We start from the raw sequence: 24,387 nt of genomic DNA, 5'->3' as shown, positions 1-24,387 counted from the left end.
CAGTCTGTGCCCTTACAGCCCTAGTTGATGCGGACTTGATACATACAACAGTGTATTCCTGGTGTACCTACATAGAAGTTTGATTCAAACTGTTTGAACGTCAATATTCAAGCTCAATTTGGGAAATTTGATAAAAAATAATGGAAACACAATTGTAAGCAGCTTAATATAAAAAAATATTGACAAGGACAGTCATTTTGATTTCTTTTTTTTTTTAAGTGGTACGGTCTCTTAAAGCTTCGCTAATTCACACACAGCATAGGGACAGTATGAACAGCTGGTATGCAACATTTCCAAATGCACAGAGAAGAGGTTTAGCAGGTGTAGTAGTTCTGTTATGTTGACCTGCCAGATATGGTTCAGAGTTAGCCAATTACTTGGCCTCGGCACTTTATACAGACATCAGTCTACATTTGTGATTCATCCATCAGAGGTTTTCCAGTAGGGGAACTGAATCACATTAATGTGGGTGGCTGGCTTGGAAGACATTGGTTATCCTCATAGAGCTGTTCTATAAAGGGAGTTGAGGGGGAGGAGAGACTCTTGACACTTTCCAGCCTAACCTGTGTTAGTGTTGAGTGTGTTTGGGGGTTCTGCATGGTGGTTCACAGTGGAGGTTAGGGCCTTGAATCCTTCCCCCTAATTAGTGTCAGCTATGTCTAGTGTTGTTGTTTGAAAGTAATGCCATGTGCCCTTCTAAATGACACAGGTGGTTGATGTAAGAGTCATTCTAGTGTAATATTTGTGAATTTTATGTTTCTCCTTTGGTATGCATTGTTCCTCATCTAGGTTCTAATGCAAACATTCCAACCTAGGTTCTTATTTGTCTGTAACCTTGCAGTTGGAACTGGCCTGTCTCTTGCTTGCATTGTCTCTGTTGTCTTGTTCTAGCCTTCCATTACTATTCTGCCTGATGTTTCCCAGCCTAAAGCCGCTCAAGGTCTCTCTGTCTCCAAGTCCTATCTATTGCGTCTCCCGGTTCCTTTGTTTTACCTGTCCCACTAAAGTATGAGAGGCTCTCTTTCTCCAAACGCCATCCTGCAAGCATTAGTTCCCGAACCCCTCTTGTTCACTGGTTCCCTGTTCCCTAGTTGCTTAGACACCGTGCAGACAGATTGTCAGAAGGACAATCACCTATCCAGGGATAGCTCAGCTGCTATTAAGGCATAGCGTTGCTCCCTGTAACTTGTTTGGGAATGCTCTGTTGTCTGGTGAGAGTAGCTCTGCTGACAAAGATCTTAAAGGATAGATTTGCTGTTTGTACTGAGTAAGAAATTAACCAGAAGAGCAAGGGATTGATCAGATGAATGGTACTAATCAGCTGCCTTTGACATGTGATGATAGCTGTGGTCACTGTGGCACGTAAGTAGTACTTTTGCTATCTGTGACATATGAGTGATACTTGTACTATAAGCGCTGAGTGTGGAATAAGTCTTCATCTGAGCAAGTGGTGGCTGTGCTGTTAGCGCCAGTTAGACGTGTGGGCTATTGCACCTGTCTCTGGGTAAATGTCAGTCTGTACCCTGCCCTTATGTTGATGTGTTCTTGTAATTCTGCTCAGGAAACAGCAGGGATAAACTGACCTCTCTGCTTCCATTCTCTAATTGATACATTTACCTGCGAGCACAGGCAAGCCTTTCTACTCTCTCTTCCTAAATAATGCATTCATCTGTAGGGCCTAGAGTTCTAGAGAGCGTTGAATGTTGTGTGAGCTATTTACCTTAAGAGTTTTGGCTTGTGAGAGAGTTGATTGAGATACAAGATACAAGCGAAGAACCTGGTATTCTCTGATCCCAGGGCACCAGGGCCTAGGTTACGAGAGCTCCAGTTGTGATCGCAGGTTGCCAGTGTGATTGCTCCAGTCAGTCAGCAGTTGTCTAGGCGCATCCAGGTTTGTGTACCACTAAGGATATGAACCTTTTGAAATGCTTAAGGGATCTGATGAAGGGCTTTATTCCTGGATGTCTGTGAGTAGAGCGATACCAGTAGTAGCTAGCTACCACTCTCCAATGATTGAGCCGGGGACATACTGAAACACACATGCGTAAATGCACACATAACTTACTTCATATCCGGACTTCTTTTAAGTGGTTATTTTTCTCCTGACCTTGGTTCTGCCATGCCTATGTTCGAGTCTGGGAGGCAGCTGAAGATGTGTGTTACAGGCACATGTGTTACACAGCCTTGGCGTTCCATACTAGACATGTTATTATGATTTTACTGTTTTTGCGGACTTTTAACACTGTTGGTTACCATGAAAGTAATGTGAAAACAAAATTGCAGAAAAATGTAATGTTTCTTCTTTCTTCTGATTATTCACGGAGTGCCGCAGTGCCGGATCAGTTTGTCCCGGGCCTTGGATAGGGTTGAACATGTTCCCATGGCCCCTACAGCTGTGTTTAAGGATTGTGATGATAATGTGTCACCCCTCCCTGTATTTTAGCTTTGGGCCCCCTGGGCAGGCTGTGCACCATGTGTGTGCTGAGGCTGCTCTGAAGGAGAGATGCACTATTACAAGCTGGCTTTGGGTCCCAGGGAGTTGGTTGCTGTTGCTTAGAAGTAATGACAGGGCGTGACCCCTGGTTGTTGCCTTTGGGCCACCAGAGTGGGCTTTGTATCTGGTCTGTGTTGGCAAAGTTGTGGAGCTGACTGACCCCTGTGTGCTGAGTTTAGTTCTAATGGCACACAGTGAGTCATTCCCTGTGAATAATTAATTTGCTGTTTTTGGAAGATAAAGAATGACAGGCTTCGACACTGTTAAGTTGGCTTTGAGTCCTCAGAGCACATCACGTTTGTGCACGTCCCCACTGCTTTAATGGGGGGACCATGATGTTTGGTCATTTATTGTCAGCTGTAGATGACGGATCCCCAAACAGTGTCATGTATGCACATGTTTAGATTGTGCTGAGGTGATTACCAGGTAATCGTTCACGCAGCTTTCTGATAGATGTCACATGTGGTTTTTCTGAGTCCCCAGATAGATCATGCAGTCTGTGTGTCCTCATTTGTACTGCTGGTCACTGTTGTATACAACTATGTAGACTTGGACCGTGTCATGTACGTGCATGTAACTTTCATGATCGAGGTAACTATTAGCAGTGATAATACATGTCTCTCGGACCTCTTTCAAGTGCGTGCTGTCCTTTTCCCCCCAGCACCCCTCCCCCCCAGGGGCGGCTATCTGAGGGATAGCCCCAGGCTCCACAAGCTCTAGCTACAGCACTGCTTTTCCTTTTGACCCTTCTATTACAGATACTTCTCAAGTCCACTCTGCCTTATACAAGCTGTACAAAACCTCTATGCATAAGCAATACTCGTGCCACAGTGGCTAACCACAGTAAAGAACTCGGGTAATCCAAATTGGGTAGTAACACTCTTTTTTCAATCTATTTTTGCGCCAATTGGCTCTATGTGTTATTTTATGCGTACTGCTACCCTTGACATTCAAACACCATATGAGTTACAAAAACAGATTTGATGATATGCCAAAACATACTCCATAGTGGAAGTGGGTCTCTAAAACTAATATAATTTAGAATATAATACATTCCAGGACCTATCAGATTCTCTGTCTAACATCAAAACCTGTTATATCTATATAACAAGTACACATTTCTTGCAGAGTGATTACTGTCGTAGTATCATAACCTTTAAATATTCCATACTCCGCATCTTATCCTAATGACATGTAACAGTACCATATGTAAATTAATAAGTGAAACACGTGAAAAAAATTATATATAACATATATAAATTCTTATCTATTCTTCCCCAGGTGCATTATCTTGCAGAGACGAAGAAAAGGGTAGGCGGCTCGTGACTTATCCATAAAAATACCTTCCTTTCCTCCTGTGAAGAAAAAGAACAGAAAAAATAGGGATTAATTGCGTTCTTAATACAATGTAATATCAAAACACAGGCTGAATACTATTCTCTTAAAATCATGAACTATGGAAAGAAGACACCAAGTGAAGCATAGTAAGGCACTCCTCTCTTCACTATTTACGTTCGAACACTAGTTATGGGAAGGGGACAAATAATAGAGTAGGATAGAGTATCTGTCTCACTACTCTTCAATGAGGTGTGTTGCTAATTCCTCATCTTGGTTATGTCCTTTTGGATACTTAGTTTCAAGATTAAGAATCCATTTTGATTCTCGTTTCCTGAGGGTTAACTCTCTGTTGCCCCCCCTCCGACCAACATGAACCTGTTCTACTAGAAAATAGCGCAGAAGGCTACTGTTCGAGAGATGAAACTCTGCAAAATGTCGTGCTATGGGATAGTGAGGGTCTTTGTTATTCACTGCCTTGAAATGTTCGAGGACTCTCTTCTTTGCCATCAAGGTAGTGCTGCCCACATATCTTTTCTGGCATGGACACTCTTAACACATATACAACATATGTAGTACTACATGTGAGGAATTGAGTTATAATTCTTATGCCTTTCTTTGATGGCATGCTGAATTCTCGTACCATCTTGCTATTTTTACAGGCCTTGCAATGGCCACAGGGGTAAAATCCCTTCAAGTTATGCTGATTATAGTCTTTAGGTTCTGTAATATCTCCTCTTACTAGTATGTCTCTCAAACTTTTACTTTTCCGGTACGTGATTTTAGGTCTATCACTCATCTGATCGGAGGAGGGATGCAGTTAGAATACAAGCAACTATAACGCACATAAGTGACACTAAGCAGTGTTACCTAAGAACTGTCATATATATATAATAAATTGAGAAGACTAATATATATGACAAATCGATTATAAGTTCTATCACAGGCTATACTAACATTATGGAGGAAGACTCGCAAAGACGTATGGCAGCACAAACACTGCTGGCACATGCACCAGGGAAGAGTCAGCACATTGGAGAGGATTAAATATATGATCAATAATTTGGTGATAACTGTCTATACGAAGTGCAACCAGGGGGCGCCAGAGATAAAGAATTACTTTAATTTCAGCACAAGCATCAGATGTGTGCTGATTGTGGCATGATTCGACATAACACAAAACAAAACATAGCCCAAGGGTTTCCTCTGCATTTGCATGAAACTCAACCATACATTACCACTGAAATGTTCAATTCTATCACACAAACATGTGGCTGACACTTCATCCTGAAGCTGCAGGGCTCTCATGGCTATTTGTTAATAGGCTGTCTCTTACTGGCAGGTATAAGGTATCTACCTTCATATCATGTATCCCACTTTAAAATATATACGTGTACTTCCTCTTTCCAAACATACATTTATTATCTCACTAAAGAATTACTGATCAGATAAATATGCTTTAAATAACTCCTTATCTGTTTCGCTCGTCATATAACCTCTATTGACGCATTTATTCAATACCATTTACTAACTTGTCATTAATGGACTTTCAATATATGAATGTGTCTGTTGACATATACTTTTCTTGTGTGCATTGAGCATAGAAATAATTTTCCTGTAGCCATCTTGCTGGCATTGCAGTTTCCCTATATACAGAGAGATATCTTATACACGTTTCATGTCAAAGTGCATATATTCATATTTTTAGGTGCAAGTGCACAAGAGATAATGGACAACGTAAATGGCAGCCCCAGCCAACGCATGCTTCAAAACACTAAATCACTTTTTCAAGGCTGTATGCAAATACAGCTGCGGTTTAAAAAAAAAAAAGAAATCTAATATCAATAAATCAATCAATAAAATCTTTATTCAGCTCATCTAGCCATAAAAGAAAACAAGCATACATATCATCAATATAAAACGTTTCTATATTTTATCACCTAAAATCAAAATACATGGGCTAACAGTTGGAGGAACAATTAAAGAGTACATCATATCAATGAGTGCATGCATCAAACCAATACTGCACCTCAGCTGCTGTGTCTTTTCCTGATTTCTATAGCATTTGGAATAAAATCTACTACAGGCGCACGTTTACAGAGCTAAGCTGTTGTGATAAATTTGTAGACAATCCTCACCAATTTACATTTAGATTACGCAGAACTGCTTCTAGAAAGAGTTTGCTAACGTCTGCCTAAAGCTTACAAAAAAGCATAAAGTGCAGAGTGCTCTGAGTGGGTTGATTGTCACAAGGATAGCAAAGGTGGTACTTAGACCAAGTACCACACAAGGAGAATGACCCTAAAAGTGCCCAGTATTAAACATTAATCGTGTTAAGGGCTCTAATGTCCTGGCTGTTACTATAGTAACTATGTACATAGTGAATTTTAATCATGGACTCACATAGTTCCTACTATTCTTTTGATAGATAAAAAACCTCTGTTTGATATCTTCTTTCTGTATACCCTCACACGCCTGCTCCATATGATGGCAATCATATGTATTTAGACTTGTATGTTTTGAACATTTCTTTAGTGGTTTGTGCCCCAAATTCCCTGCAAACCAAAATATGGCCTGAATGGCCCTGGAAAATGTATGCTGTCCTATAGAATGTGTACATCCCCAATTCATCAAAAGATAACTCCAAATATGTAACATTTTCAACACTCTCAACAAGAGCTCCACCTATGTTGTAGCTGCGTTTTTAGTAGTCTCTGGCAAACATTACACTGTTAATGGTCAAATTGAGCCAACTCATAAAAAGAGTAAAGTTATCTAATCAACTCTGAAGCCCATCTGCAGTATGGGCCAAAACAGCTGCATCATTTGCATACAACAATACAGGGTCAAGGCTCTGTCCATGAAGCACTAGTCCTGGAGCGGGACAGGGTCTCCGCTCTAGCACCACTCAAATATCCCTTTGGGTTTCATAATTTAATCCTTGTATTCAAAATCCTTCTATCATACTTCTGGGTTTAAATCTATTTTATTGATTTCCAAGAAAGAGCATTGACATACCCAATTCCTCACCTAAATCCAACGGCCAGTGAGGGGAATATACCTGGGTATGAGATGCAGATGGAACAAGCATTTGGGACCTTATAATGTATGCAGCACAATATCCTTAGTGCAACAACATCAACTGTTGCATGGCTAAACACTTATAAGGTCCCAAAAGCGAGACCTATTGGCTATGCCAATGCTTGTTATGGATAAGTCACAGGCCGCCTACCTTTTCTTCGTCTCTATAAGATAATGCACCTGGGGAAGAATAGATAAGAATTTATATATGTTATATATAATTATATTCACGTTTTTCACTTATTTATTTACATGTGGTACTGTTACATGACATTAGGATAAGATGTGGAGTATGGAATGTGTAAAGGTTATGATACTACGACAGTAATCACAAATTTGCTCTTGTTATATAGATATAACGGTTTTTGATGTTAGACAGAGAATCTGATAGATCCTGGAATGTATCATATTCTAAATGATATTCGTTTTAGAGACCCACTACCACTATGGAGTATGTATTGGTATATCATCAAATCTGTTTTGGTAATTCATATGGTGTTTGAATGTCAAGAGTAGCAGTACGCATAAAATAACTCATAGAGCCAATTGGCGCAAAAATAGATCGAAAAAAGAGTGCTACTGCCCAATTTCGATTACCTGAGTTCTTTACTTTGGTTAGCCACTGTGGCACGAGTATTGCTTATGCATAGAGGTTTTGTACAACTTGTATAAGGCAGAGTGGACTTGAGAAGTATCTGTAATATAAGATAACTCAGGGTCAAAGGAAAAGTATTTTCACTCCCTTTCTGTGCGTTAATTTTGATGCATTTTTTAGTTGAAAACATGAATGAAACATGGTTTAAGTGTATGATAACCTATTCCATCATGGCCGCCGAAGTGAGGCTGTCTTACGACGACTATGAAATCCAAGTCCTTTGTTTATGTTAAGTACTTTTTTGAACATGTAAAACTTCGTGTCACTTTTCACTCAGTGTGTGAACAAGAGAGTGAATACTCTTGAAACGCGTTACATTGAGGAATAAATCATTGCTTGGATTTACTGCATCTGAGAGCACGTTTTACTTTACAGACATTTGCATAACTAATTTGCCGGCGGAAGCTCTACCGGCATATCGTGCCACCAAACTATGGGCGAAATTTCCAGGAGGAGCTGTGTTTGTATTTGCAATATATATATATATATCAACGCTACCAAGGTTTCCCTGCAATGGAAGGCACTCCGACACTGCTCGTAGGTAAACCCTTTATTGGTACAAGGGGAGCAGGGGCATCAAATGCGTATATATATATATATATATATATATATATATATATATATATATATATATTATCTACTCGGGGGGATTCGTCAAGCGGGGGCTGAGAAAAAAGGGGGGTCCCAAAACGCGTTTTCCCCATGCATTTTTCCATAGGACCTTTAGACACAGCTACAGCCCGAACGGCTGAACAGAGTTACTTGAAATTTGGCAGAGAGGTAGTCTACAGGTCAAGGAAGTGCCTTTTGTAGGTCTGGTGTAAATCTGTTCAGTAGTTCCAGAGAAAATAGCATTTAAATCAATATATATATCTGTGGCAGCTTACGGTGCGCTTACCGTGCGCTTACCGTAAGCTTACCGTACGCGTACGGTGACGTGCACGAGCGCGATTCTGATTGGCTGTTAGATCTTAGTAAACATTCGAATCGGTCGAAACCAGGAAGTGTCGGCCGCCATTTTCTCTCTCGCACTCTGAGGGGGGGAGGAAAAACAAAGCTGGATAACTCGAAAAGGGGCAGGCTAGACAGCTCCTAACCACATAGCCATGGTTAGGGTGTCCCATAAGTACCCCCAAGGCAAAAAAAAAAATTTTTTTTTTTTCTCAAAAAACGCCGATTACGCTTACCGTACGCGTACGGTAAAAAACAAATAAAAAAAAAAAAAGCAATATCTACACTTGCCCCACCCCATGTGCAAAAGGTGCCCGAAGTGCTCCTTTTGTGCATGGCATATGTAATTGTAGAACAAATAATAGATAACCTTTCACAACGAAGCGCATAATATGTCCGTGTGCGGACGGTGCGCGAAGCGCATCGTGCGTACATGGCCCATCCAGCGTAACGTGGGCACGCGGTGCGCGTAGCACAACGCGTGCCCACCGTGCGTGCACGGCACTAACTGCGTAAAGTGGGCGCGCGGTGCGCGAAGCGCACCGCGTGCTCACTGTGCGCGCACGGTGCGCGAAACGCACCGTGCGCGCACGGAACGAACTGCGTGAAGTGGGCGCACACGCCACGAACGGCGTAAAGTAACTTAGCATTTAAAAAACCGTACAAATTCACTGAAAAAACCATAGGTTTCACACACGTTATAGTTAGGAATTAGCATTTAAAAAACCTTGCAAATTCAATGAAAAAACCATAGGTTTCACACATGTTACAGTTAGCTGGACATTTCACTCGTAAAAAACCATTGAAATTCCCCCGTTATAGTTAGTGCAGGCAACTATAACTCACGCGACCGCAATCCTCTGCTGATGACATATGTGTCTTTATGAAAAAAAAATATTTGTAATATATGTATAGCTAAAATTTAATGGAAGAAGACATGGGCAAATAAGTGTCTAAATACAGTATTAGCATCAGTAGAGGATTGCGGTCGCGTGAGTTATAGTTGCCTGCACTAACTATAACGGGGGAATTTCAATGGTTTTTTACGAGTGAAATGTCCAGCTAACTGTAACATGTGTGAAACCTATGGTTTTTTCATTGAATTTGCAAGGTTTTTTAAATGCTAATTCCTAACTATAACGTGTGTGAAACCTATGGTTTTTTCAGTGAATATATATATATATATATACCTATAACACAAAATATAATAATAAAAACATTATATTATAAAATAAAATACTAAAATATTTGTATATTTTTAAACTTACATTTTGCACTCCATTGAGTGCAACAGTAGGAAAATTGTTGAATAGCGTAGGGGTAAAAATGTACTATTGCCAATGCAATTACTGCAACAGTAGTGAAAGTGTTGGATAGCATAGGGGTAAAAAATTACTATTCCCTCTCCAGTGAGTGCAACACTAGGGAAAGTGTTGGATAGCAGAGGGGAAAAAATTACTATTCCCACTCCAGAGAGCGCAACAGTGGAGAAAGTGTTGGGTAGCTTAGGTGTAAAAATTACTATTCCCACTTCAGAGAGTGCAACACTGGAGAAAGTGTTGGATAGCGTAGGTGTAAAAATTACTATTCCCACTCCAGAGAGTGCAACAGTGGAGAAAGTGTTGGATAGCGTAGGTGTAAAAATTACTATTCCCACTCCAGAGACTACAACAGTATGGAAATTATTGGATAGCGGAGGGGTAAAAATTACTATTCCCACTCCAGACAGTACAACAGTAGAGAAAGTGTTGGATAGCGGAGGGGTAAAAATTACTATTTCCACTCCCGTGAGTGCAACAGTAGGGAAAGTGTTGGATAGCAGAAGTTTAAAATTAATATTTCCAAAATATTTAAAGAAAAAGAAAAAAGAAAAAAATACCAACCACAATACAAAAATTGTTAATAACACAAAAATAAAAAACATATAAAAATATAATAAATTACAAAACATAGAAACATATTTTAATGTTAAAAAGTATTAAAAACTAACTACAAACCTTATTTTATAGAAGTTTAAAAAAACATTTTACAAACAAATAACGTTATTTAAGATAAATTAATTTTTATTAAAAAAATATTATTGAATAAAAAAATAATTACTTCACACCATATTGCCCTATTAACACATAAAAGACTCATACATAATTGACAGAATTAACAAATTTAACAATTAATTAATTATAATTAACAAACAAATAATAATTAATCCATAATAAATAAATTACCATAAACAACACTTTAAAATAAAAATCTAAAATAAATACTAATAAATACAAATTAATAATTACTTTATTCAAAATAAATTACTTTCCACCCTATTCCCCTATACACCCTAAACTCACTCCAAAAAATAATAAGACCATTTAGATTATTAATACAATTTAATAACCAATTAATATTTAGTTAATAAAAAACTAATTATAAATACTAATCATTAAAAATTATTAATTACTTTATTACAATTAAATTACTTCCCACCCTATTCCCCTATAAACCCACAACCCGCTCCTAAAATAATAACACTATTTACATAATTATTAATTGAATAATTATTAAAATTTGATAACCAATCAATAACGTTTTTATTATAAATACTGATAAATTAAAATGATTAATTACTCTATTATAATTAAATTACTTCCCACCCTATTCTGCTATAAACCCGCAACCCGATACAGAACTAAAAAACGCAAAATTTAGTTGACATAAAATAAATCACACACATACATTAAAAAAAGCTATACTTATACAAAAAACATTATATCACATACTTTTAACATACATGCTAAAATACAGAACACTAATATAAATATCGATATTATTAACAACGATATTTTGACAAACGATATTACTGACTTTGATATTACAGAAAACTATATTTCTTACCTTCAAGTCGATATTCTGGTTACCGATATTCTTGAAGTCGATATTCTGGCACTTCGATAATCCGACAAAAGGTGTCCCTTCCTACACATAAACCATCTTTAAATGCTGTTTTATCACTTCTATGTGTGGTGCTCAATGTAGCACTGTTTATGTGCAGTACGAGAAACCTACCTACACATAAACAATCCAAGGCATTTTGTTTATTCCATGTCTGCTGCCCAAGGCAGTACGCATGGAAAAAGCATAAATGAGGAGAAATAAAGCATTTCTCCTTGTACCAGGTTTTCCCTGGTCTTATTTTGGCGCTTCCTCCTATTTACACTGCCCTTGTAAAAAGGGGGCGGCGTCAAAATCAATGGGTGTTGCGGTAAAACGACCACCGCAACACCCACTGCCCACCCCTTTCACGCTAAGCATAGCTAAGCATAGCGTGAAATGGGGCCTTATTTACAAGGCAGTGTTAAGCCACGTTAAATGGCTTAATGCTGCCTTGTAAATAAGGCGAAGCCACTATCGCCACCGGAACGTCCTAAAAAGTGACGTTCCCGTGGTGATAGGGGCTTGTACATATGCCCCTATTTTTCCTAAACTACTCACACGTACTACTACCACCCTTTGGTAGGGTCTGTCACCCATGTCCATGTACCTCAGTTCAAAGCCATGGAATTTCACAATATGCCAAGAAACCCCATCATTATGCCAGGGCCAGCCTCCCATCAGTGGTGGATGCCATCCTTCCACGAATCACCGCTCTCATGACACTACCAGTAATATATCATATTTGACCATCGCTATGCCATAGATGCTTTCAATATGCCCAGAAATCCAACCATTGTGTCATGTGACTCATTATATAGATATGGGCACCTTACAACATCACTCTCACAAACTAACACACATTAGCCCACAGGCAAACACACAAACAGACACATCAACCAGGTCCTATACATGAACCATCATACAAAGATGTTCACACCCACCCTGCAGTGTGTCCTGTCGTTTCACACGCGTTGGGTCAGATGCATAATGATTAGCTTTTTAATGACACTCTGACCCACAGCTATCCTTGATTTTGGAACACTGGCCTGCAGCCGTGGGCTGGGGAGCAGCAGGACACGATTGCTACCATTTTCTCTCTGCCAGGTCTCTAATGTACCCACACTCTAAATGCAGGGTCGGCTGGAACAGAAAAAAGGTCCCGGGCACCAATTAAAACTGGTCCCCATTAGCGAATCAGACAGCTAAAAAGTGACCCACATATGCAAATAAATGAGGGCAGTTTTAAACTTGTAAAGAAAGACACGCTGCATTTGTGCTTGCTGCAACCACCGGCCCACCAGGCTATAATACAGGCCCACGAACAGCCAAAAACCAGCCCCTACAGTCATCTGTGAGAATAGCCCGTCGGGCACTGCCAGATTGCCCTAACGTCCTGTAGAAAAAGCTCCATTTGCATAAGCGCATGGACTGCCCTTCCACCACACAGCATGTTCTGCCTTGTAACTCAGGCCGTCTGGAATTGGGCAACAGCACAACAGATCCCTTTGAGTGACAGGAGTATTTCCCAATCTCCTACAAGGCAAACTGCTGCTGCCCCCTGTGTTTTATGTCTGTTAGGTACCTAGGACTGGCATGGTGTTGGCATAAAAACACATGAAGACATTTCCGTGCGGCGCAGCGTTGTGGTATCGCCAGATATGAAAATTGCAATCTGTAGAAATAAATACATCTGACAGCCTAACCCAGCCCAGTCTGCGGTGCAGCACGAGGCGCCTTCTGACCATTAAGGGCATTTGTAAATTGACGTTTTAATTACTCATATGCGCTAAAACGCACCATTTTTATCATTGCTGGCACTAATAGTTTAATAACTGCACTAAAGGGTCATTTAACCTTAATGGAATAACTCTGCTGAAATCATAGAGCAACAATCACCACATGTAATGTTTAATGAAAACTGAATTCGAGTAATTAACAGCAAAATGCCCATGTCCATAGAGGGAGGGAGGAAGAGAGAAAAGGAAGGAATTGAGAGCGGAAGGAAAGGAAGCTAGAAAGGAAGAAAGAGAGGGAGGAATGGAGGTGATGGAGAGAGATATGGAGGGAGGCAGAGAAGGGGAGGGAGGGAGTAATTAGGGGACGGTGAGGGAGGGAGAAAGGCAGGAAACGAGAGGGGGAAGTAAGGAGAGAGGGAGGGAGGGAGAAAGGAAGGAATGAAGGAAGGATGGAAGGAGTGGTGAGGGGGAGGAAAGTAAGAAAAAAAGGAAGGGCGGGAGATATGAAGGGAGGCAGAGAAGGGGAGGGAGGGAGAGAGTAAGTAGGGGAGGTTAAGGGAGGGAGGAAGGCAGGAAAGGATGGAGGGAAATAAGGAGAGAGAGAGAGAGAGAGAGAGAGAGACAGAGGGGAAGAAAGAAATTCAGAGAGGGAGGAAAGGAAAAAAGAAAGTAGGGAAGAAAATATGGGAGGGATGGAGGGGTGGAGGGAGATAAAGAGGGAGGTCGAAAAGGGAAGGGAGGGAGGCAGTAAGTAGGGGAGGAGGAGGGAGGGAGGGAAAAAGGAGGGAGTTAAGAAAGGACAAAAGCAAACGAGGATTGGGAAAATCGTGAATCATTTAAATGCCAGAAGAACATTATTATTGGGTTTACTGCTGTTCGTAAATTGAAAGGTGAGAATGGATTAGAAGAAACAAGTGGAGAGTGAAGACATCAGACTGACTTAAAGCATAAATCAGTAAAACAAGCAAATTAAAAAACCAAATAGTATAAAGAAATAAATGACAAAAATTCAGGGGAGAGAGCGTGCAGGCCCTGCAAAGCGACGCTGCCGGGAGATTCATGTGTAGAAGATCAAGCAATTGAAATGTAGAGAGGAGAAAGAGAGAGTTTACTTACATCATCGAGCCCATCTTCCAGTTGAGTTCCTTAGTGAAAGATCTCATATGAGGAGAATATTTTCAGCGTCTGCGGAAGACTCTAAGAGCAGTACATTTTAGCAACTATTAGGAACCAAAACACCCTGCTGCACCGTGTAATTTCTGCTTAAATAGTCCTTTTATGGCCCAGCATGTCTGCTGTAACTCACATCTGGATTTATCACCCGTTATCCTCGGTGTGAAACATATGCCGCTGACAGCTTTTTACTACTGCATAAAGTCCATAAAGGGCCATCCACGGTGCCGTATGGCTTGCAATAATTTTTTAGAAGTCCTGGCGAATAAAGGATCTGTCTGAATGCAGATTTGTGATGCTAACATCCATGCAGCGTTGTATCCATGCGGCAGGGGTGAAGATGGCCACTGCAATAAGAGTATTCGTTTACCAGTCGGCAGTCTTAATTTGAGCCGGAGGTTTCCAGTGCTCAGCACTGGCACTTAATCATCAACACCAGCACTTTTCATGAACACCAGTTAAGGACACATTATTTTATTACAGGCACGGGGAAATTAAGCGATTTGCACAGAATCACAGGACGTTGAGCCGACACCTATACTCGAACATGGGTCGCAGTTCTGGCCATCACACCAGATCCTCCCCCCACTTTCGTGGTCAGTAGTTGGTTCTGTTTTAGGCGGCACTAAAAGGAGAAATGGACTGGTACCAGCTGCCTCCTAATGAGAGCCCTGGCACTTATTTTTTTACAAATTAACCACTGCCAATCGGACATCTCCAGCCGCTGCCGGTCGCCAAAATTTTCACTCTGCAACAATCTCCCTGCGACGATCCTGAGGCAAGATTTATCATCATTTGATGCAGCGCAACACTGCAGGACAACTTGCTGTGCTGTGCTGCGCTGTGTTGTGCTGCATGAAGTGGTGAGGGCAGGAATGCACCACATCTATCTAGATATGGCGTGTTCCCGCTCTCTCCCTGCACTGACGCGCTATGTACTGACTAGCGCCAACTCAGGCACCATTGCACCATGGTTCAAGGGTCCATGCGTTGCAGGCAGGATTGATTTTGTGCAGGAGGGACACCTTCCTCCACAAAAACAACCCTTAGAGATATTTTACTCTTTCTGAGTGTGTTGCATAATGTATCGCCTTTCCAACGCAGAGTAACGCATGGTAATGACTTACTCAGGATTACGCAGGACCACGCAAGGTGGTTTTGTGTAGCTTGGTTAGTCTGATTTAAGAATTGAATTGCCTTTTCATCAGCTTGCAAAATAAATCTGGGCCTCAGAAAGAGGAAACAAGAAGAAAAAACAGTTATTACTGAAAGAAGCTTGTAGGACATGAATAGCTCCACCTGGGTCTATTACAATGTTGGGAGAGGCACAAATCCAAAGTACGGCGAGATGCGTGGCGTGGGGCACAGAGTTACATGGACCCCCAACCAACTACCTTGGAAAAGAAGTCTATGGATGATGCGCTGCATTGTGTAGGTGAGGCGTCGGTGCTGTGGTCAAGGTAGGTTCCCTGGTTGCTACGGAGCAAGCGAGGTGTTGTGTCTGTGAGGAAGGGACGTGTTGAGTCCAGGACAGGGAAAATCGGGGGCGTCGGCGGTTAACAGCATCAGTGCAAGCTCTGGCTTCGGTTGGGCCCATAACTGCAGGCGTCGTAGGGCGTCGGAGCTGCGATGCAGGCAGGGCGATGTGTCATGCACTTCACAAGCAGTACCCCTGGCCTCAGTGCAGGTGGCGGCTTCACTGGTAGCGTCGCTGATTGCGTCAGAGTTGTTTTTATTTCCTTCTTTAAGTTTCATCCAGCTCCCAACAGCAGTAATGAATTCCAGAGGCCCAGTACTGGAGCAGGAACCTCCTGGCAGGTCAGAACTCCCAGTGGTGGGTGTCAGGGAAGATGGTGATCAGCAGTGGTAAAGTGCCCAAAGCATCTAAGACAGCAAAACAAAAACCAGCATACCATCAAGAATACAGGAGGTAGATGCAAAAAGTCAGGTGAATCCACTCCAAGGATGCCAAGTCTAACACGTCCCATCCAGCTGTAAAATTGGGAGAACTACCCACCCTCTTGTTAGCTCTCATACCTAAGGCAGAAGAATCTGGACTGACCATCAGCACTGGTGTGCTCAGTACCATGGCAGTGTTCCACCTAAAAGGCAATGCACAAAACAGCAGAAGCACACAGAAAGGTTAAAAAAGATAATGCCAACCTTCTAACAGTTTCAAAAACAACAATTGATGGATAGGATGCAGAACAATGTAATATATTCACCCCAGTACAGAGATCTGGGCCTAAAAAATCCATTGTTTCTTTGCTCCCTATACCATTCCAGTTTGAACCCAGCCATATGCAAATCAGTCATGACCCTACGCCCAATGAGAACAGTCCAGTTGAACTGCCAGGCCAGGTCCTCCCTGGACTGGAAACAAGCATCCTAGGACCGGTTTCAGGGTTTCACCCCTCATCAGCCAGGATAGCTGGACTGCAGTGATGTGGAGAGCACGGGACCCACATCTGGGCATACCCGTCCCACTTGGGGTCACAAATGCAAAAACAACAATTGATGGACAGAATTCAGAACAATGTCATACATTTATCCCAGTACAGAGATCTTGGTCTAAATCCATCATTTTTTTGCTCCCCATGCCATTCCAGTTTGAACCCAGCCATGGCTCTGGGTCCCTTGCTCCCTTTGCCACTGGATTCAAGCTAGCCTGGCTGATGAGTGGTGATACCCCAAAACCAGTGGCAGGATGCTTGTTTCCGGTCCAGGGAGGACCTGGCTTGGCAGTTCGGGCTGGACTGTTCCCATGAGGCACAAGGTCAAGACTGATTTTCATATAGCTCGGTCTGAACTGCGGTGGCAAATTGAACTAAATAACGATGATGGATTCAACCCAGATCTGTGACTGGGAGTGAGTGTCTGAAAAGTTTCAGTGCTCCGTCCATCATCTCCTTTTGTCTACTTTCTAACAGTTTCATTTTCAAACACACAATTTAAAAACCATCTTCCCAAAAAGATGTGTTAATAAATTCTGAGTTCAGAGAGCCTAAACTCTACTTCTCCATCTTGTCCCTATGGAAAGTTATACTTGTAAGATGTCACAAAGCAACTACCATGTTAGCCTGTGGGACAGGTAGCCTTTCAATAGTGAAAAAGGAAATTTGCAGTATTTCACTTTCAAGACATGTAAAATACACCAGCACATGTCTTACCTTCTACATGCACTGCACCCTGCCCATGGGGGTACCTTTGGCCTACATGAAGGGTGCCTTACATGTAAGAAAAGGGTAGGTTGGGGCCTGGCAAGTGGGTGCACTTGTCAGGTCGGCATTACAGTTACAAACTGCGTGCAGGCACTACAGGGGCAGGCCTGAGACAGATTTACAGAGCTAGTCCTGTGGTGGCACAACCAGTGCTGAAAGCTTACTAGTAGCATTAGATTTACAGTCCCTGGCACACTCTGTGCATTTTACTAGGGACAACAACAAAAAATATTAAAATAAAACAAACTTACCTTCCGACGTGACACAACGTCCTCCTTCAGTCTTCTGGTAGGCTCCCAGCAGCAAACTCCTCTAACCAATCCTGGCGCTGCTCCCGCCAGGATGAGAACAGCACCAGGATTAGAGGGTGGAGCCTCACTCAGCACTCCTAAGAGCACTGTAGACCTGCACTTTCTCTAACTCAGCTGTCTAAGATAGCTAGGTTAGAGAACTTTAAAATGCGCATGTCAGGCTAGCCATCCCAAGAGGGACGGCCAGACATGCGCATTCTAAAGTGCACAGCTCCCTGCTGCTGCCACTTGGCACAGCATCACTGGTCTCACCTCGTTCTGTCACTCAGTTCAGGACGAGTCGGCTGCTGAAAAATAAAACAGTAATAAATAAACCTTATTACCGTTTTATATTTTAGCTGTGGCCTTGGGCTTTCTAAGTGGGGCGATGCTTCTCCGCTCCAATAGCGGAACCATCTCTGCTAACTACATTTGTCTAAGTACTCAAATGATGGACTACAGAGATTTAGCATTGCTACTAATAAGGTAGCTAAAGTGCCACCTGTTTTATAAACGTCCTGTCGTCGGCCATTTCTAGCTGGGTGCAAGAATGAGACAGATGCTGCCAAAAGTCTTGAGCTCTTTTACCAGATGGTACTTTTCATGCATACCAAAAGTATCACTTTCATTTGGGAGCTGGAAAAGACCACCCAGGGAATGGGGTCACCATAGGTTTAGAATACCAACAAGAAATCATCAAACTAAGGAAACATTTGGAAAATGAAGGAGCAATCAGGATTGGTGAAAGAGAACTAAATCGTTTTCTTTACACAGGGTGGCTCCTTTAAGACTGAGTCCTGGGCGGAGTCAGAATACAAGATCATAAATTCAGGTGTCTAGTTTGCTGAGTAGTATGTTCTACCTTTGTAAACATTACAATACATGAACATGCAAATAGTGTTTTATCTCTGGTGGACTTAAATGTTCTAGCTATGAAGATAAGGCTGCTACAAGGATTTAGGCAAAGTGTAGTTTTAACCCTTTGTTTATGTAGAGACTTGGTACTTCTTGCTGACGACAAACTCAGCTAGTGCAGCTGTGTGGATGTTGAACAAAAATGTCTTTGCTGTAGTTTGTGATTTAAGGCTGATCACTTTGGGTGTCGCTGGTCAGCAGAAAAAATGTGGCATGAAGTGTTGATTTAGTTATGGAAGAGTTTGATAGAGTGCTGTATGAATTATTCCAGTTACTTCAGAGTATTCTTGAAGTTAGAAAATCTAGGGGCATATTATCAAGACAGGCGATAAAATTATCCTTCACATCTAACATGGGCTTTAATTGGAATTCCATAGAGCATATTATCAAGCCCATTATCGCCGTTTTAGCTGCTGATAATTTTATCGCCTGTCTTGATAATATGCCCCTTGTTTGTTCACAATGAGGGCCATTTGAGTCCAGGAGCGACCCATGCAGGTAAGAGCAGTGGGGCGGGGTGGGGAGGTACTTGACAGACGACGACGATGGAAAATTGTTTATTTATTTAATTTTCCCTCGTCGTCTTCTGCCTTGGTTACTAAATTTGGAGGAAGTTGTTGATTTGTTCCATGGCTAGGAGTACAAGACAAATAGACAATAATTTGGTTCCGTCCCCCCATCGCCAGCATTTAATTTCTAACTCTATTCATGCAAAGGGAACTTTTCTTCCTTCCAGATAATTAAGGCCAGGCCAACATTAAAATTATTCTAGTGTCATTCCTGTAATTTCAGATATTCACTAACAACACTACACCACTACACCACTTTAAATAGCTTCGCACCATGGGCCTTATGTAGGTGGGCTGGCATTTACCACTTCATAAATACCGAATCATACCGATTCGGTATTTATGAAGTGGTAAATGCTATGTAGGTAATTAGTCGGTAAATATTACCGATTCGGAATAATTCGGTAATTACCGAATCGGTATTTACCGATTCGGTAATGAGGCATACCTTCCCATTGATGGGAAGGTATGCCTCATTACCGAATCGGTAAATACCGATTCGGTAATGGGGGAGCACATGCAAGGGTGGCAGGATGTCACATTGACACCCTGTTGCACCCCTGATTCGGCAATGTGTGCACATGTGGCACACATACATGCCCTAAGGGCATGTATGTCTGCCACATTGCACACTTCTAAGCGCTATCAAATGCTTTTACACATCCATTCTTTATTTACCACCAACTATTAGTTGGTGGTAAATACCGACTCCAGACAACACCCACACACTCCCCCTACATCTCATTTCTGTATTCGGAATTTACCGAATCAGTAAAATTACCGATTCGGTAATTTTACCGATTCGGTAACTTACCGAATGCAGAAATGAGCCCCCTACATCTCAACAGCCAAAATACCGGTCGGTAACGGTATAATTACCGAAAATCGGCCGTTACCGACCGGTATTTGGCTTCCTACATGAGGCCCCATGTGTGGTAAACATTTACCACAAATGTGCCATCCTCAATCAAAATGGAATGTAAATGTACAGAAACAGAAGACAATGAACTGCTGTTGCTCACTGTGCTTTTTGTGTAAATGTGTTCTTGCACCAACAATTGACGCAAGGAGGCCTTTGGAGTAACATACAGTTTGAAATGAAGGATTTGCATTTCTTGTTATTATGCATCATTTTGTATAATTTTGCTGAAATCTTTCTTAATTACAGGAATGCAAATTAAACAAATTTCACGCACCCTTGCATTGATTTGTTTCTGTATTGAGTGCCGAGGGCACAAGAGCTTGGGTAATAGTTCTATTATTTGGCAAAAATGGTTGACTCTCTAAATGAGGTGAGGCTATTATTACATTGGTATTTCAATGTTTTCGATGTTGGGAATTGACATTAGGCTTAGATTATACAGGATTGTAAAGATTTGTCCACACCTAGGTATTTGTCAGATGATGCTATTCATATTTATGGAGCATTCTCTTAGATCTTGTAGTTGATTTTCATAAGGAATTATTTATTAGAGAAGTGCTCAGTGCCATTCTTCCTGCAATGGTTCTTTGGTGCAGCTTTAGCTGTGCAGAATGGGTTTTCAAATATAGCTTGGAGTGAGAGGGTTGTAATAGGAATTTAATTCTAGTTTTAAATATTTTAGGTAATTTATATGTTCTTGTGTCATGATTGTAATGTGCTTTTATGACTCAACTGTCGAATAAAGCTGATTGATTGATTGAGAGGGGCAGTGGGGTAAGGTGGAAGGGGGACATTGCAGAGGTTGTGCATTTGTTGAAAAGGGGAGAAAGTATTAACAGATGGACTTGCTGTAGCAGAGCTACGATATATCACTCAAATATGATTATACATGCAAATATCACAACATAGTCAGAATTATTTTTGCAATGCTATGGAATTCTAAACCACACATGTTTATCCCATCTTGGAGACGATACAAGATTAAGTACCTGAAGTATCATTCTTTCAGGATGCACTAATCTTTAAATCCGGCTCAGATAGGGGTGATAATGTTTTCCACAATTCTCCAAACCCACAGTAAACTCCACAGCACTATTGTGAAATTATACAGTAGGCCTGGGAAAAAGGAAATGGGAGAAGAGAGAGAAACAGGGACACTGAACATCATTCCATGGTTAGACTCAGAGTTGACCTTAACCTGCACTACTGGAGTGTTAATATTTAAAAAGCAAAGAGAGCTTCAGAGTAACTACAATTTACAGATTGATGTTTAAACTTACTGTGTTGCCTATGATATGCCTGCTGACACGTTCTGTATTTCCACTTCCTAATACAGTTTAAAACTCAGCCTTTGTTCTGATGAAATGCAATTAGGTTTTGACATAGTAGGATTACATTAAACATGGTTAGCAATAAAAGCTACCTACTGAAATAAGAAATAACTTTCCATTTGTTGAATTGAAGGTACAACTCGGGATGAGGAGAGAGGGCGGGTCTCTCCATCTAGAATGCCCGCTTTGGTATATGAGGAATAAAAAAATAGAAAAAAAAAAGAAGGTACAACTGAATAGCTGTAACAATTCAATTCAATTCAAAACTTTATTTAGGCCTATAAGGCCATAAAAGTAAAGATACACATACATATGCAATACATGTGAACTAAATTAATAGATACAGTCATTCATTGCTCGTTGCAGGCACCAAGTTACATCTGATTAATAAGAAATCACAGTAAATTTTATTAGAACTATCGTCTGTCCCACAAGCTTACCTTGACGGGCCGGGAACTAGCCTGGTGCCATAGTGGTCTATGGCGTGCGCGTGCATTGTGTGCAATACATGGGGAATGGCGAGGTCGCGACAGTAGTCAGTTTGGCCCGGCTATCACTGTGAGTTATGGTAAAGTGTATGTGCAAAAGGTGCCGGGGATAATGACATCTACGTTGCTCTTAAAATTGAATTCAGTAAAATGTGTGTATAAAACAATTCCAATAAATTCTCGTCAAAGTGTATCTTAAAAATGTAAAAGACTTATAAAATACGTAACAGATAAAAATCTGCTAGTTGATGCATAAAAGCTGTCAACTTTAATGTCAGTGCTATAGGAACTTAAACAACGGCACTTCCGATTTTACTTCCCCAATAAAGTTATTGTTTGGCGGTTTTATATACAATCATAAGATTCTTAAAAGTGCCAGTGCCTGTCAAGTCATCCTTTTCCAAGTATACACAGTTTTCATCTTCATAATAAGAATGATTCGAGGTCCTCAGTATAACACATGCTGAAAGTGTCTGTCCACTTGGTTTTAATTTAAGCCGGGCCACTTAATACAAGGTAATAGACTGTGGTCACTAGGGGCGAGCTGTAACATTAAAGCATGTGTTAGTATTGCATTGGAAGTTTCTAGACAGGGTCACATAAATATTAATTATCTTTGAACTCAACATAGCAAACAACAAGCCTTCTGTGCTAGTATACTTCCATTGAAGTTTGCAATAGTTCCAGTGGAGTTCATATCCTAGGGTGCGGCGGGTGCGGACCGCACCGGGTGACACCATCACATGGGGTGACACAGGGGGTGCATAGGTATGGGGCACAGGGGAGTGCGGAGGTATGGGGCACAGGGAGGGCAGAGCTATGGGGCACAGGGGGTCCATAGGTAGGAGACACGAGGTTGCGTTGGTATGACACACGGGGGTGCAGAGGTATGCGATACAGGGGTGCACGGGGGTATGGGGCACAGGGGGTGCATGACACGGGCGTGCGGAGGTATGAGTCACAGCCTGGGGAGTACGGGGTGCGAAGGTACGGGGCTAACGAGGTACACTGGGTGTGCAGGCGGAGTAGTGGCCGAGTAAAAGGCAGCGCATGTAAGTCGTGACGTGACAGACAGAGGCCGTGTATAGGGGTGCTTTCAGGCGAAATGGGGAAAAAAACGAGGTACAACGGAACACTGAGAGAGTACTAGGTTCTGGGGTGAGTTTCATGGAAGGAAGTCTACGGAGGGGTGACTGGCAAATTTAAAAAAAGGGAAAGCGAAAGAGTATGGATTGAATACAAATGGAACGAGGAGCATGCGGAGTAAATACTGGTGAAGAGAGATAAAAGGGTGGCACCACTCGTACAGTAAATGGGGTCCCGGGGCAAGGGCACAGGTGTGACAAGGAGGGAAGGTGTAAGGTCTGTGCCACGAATTCACGGTGGGACACGAGGCACCCCGCAGACACAGTTCAGAGTGACGGTAGATCTGACGGACATGCCCCCTCCCAGCCCCACAGACCTTGGGAGCGTGGCTCCCTGTCCTGGGGTGACACCATGAGTTACCGCACTGGGTGACACCAACCCTAGTGACGCCGCTGAGCGCACCACACAGGATTAGTAGATAATGATGAGTATGTTTTATACTACATCCTCGCACATGTGCTCTCTCATTACACTAGAGATCCATTGACCCAAACTTCAGTTTTACCATTAACGTAATTCATTCATACATCTATAGAGTGAGTAAAAGTGCAAAAAGAGAATAAAAGCACGCAGCTGGCCCTGCTATTAGTTCACCATTCACCAATGTTTCACTTGCATTAATAGATTTTGTCAAGGGGATCTGACGATAATCTAATGTAATATTCAACTTTGCAATAATAAAATCATGGGATCAGTTCTCTAAACCATATTACCCACAATGCCAAACAATGACTTAGCATGCACATGATATAAAACTTGTAATAAATATATACTCTTTGGGAAAGGAATCACACAATATGTTTAAAAAGTACAATCCTTAAAAGACTTAAGAGAACATTAGAGATTCTTACTCATGTAAATACATATGTAATTCTTATAAGTTTAACATGATCTGAATTAAATAGTTCTTACAGACACCATTCTTGGAGACACATGTTCATGCCTTGTCAAACTAATGACCTATTGTCTTCAGGCAGTGCACCTTATTTGTTGATATATAAAATAAAATAATGATGGAACTACATTTACTTTCATTGAATATGTCTTGATTAAATTCCTCATTGGTACAGAATATCAGTACCATCCTCACATATACATATTCTATATGGATTCAAATCCATAGTGTCCAAAAATGATTCATATAAGACCTTATTC

Source organism: Triturus cristatus, chromosome 3_1 (assembly GCF_964204655.1).
Source record: "Triturus cristatus chromosome 3_1, aTriCri1.1, whole genome shotgun sequence".
Classification (NCBI taxonomy): domain Eukaryota; kingdom Metazoa; phylum Chordata; class Amphibia; order Caudata; family Salamandridae; genus Triturus; species Triturus cristatus.
The sequence above is the reverse complement of the archived record's forward strand: the minus strand, read 5'-3'. Positions refer to the sequence as shown.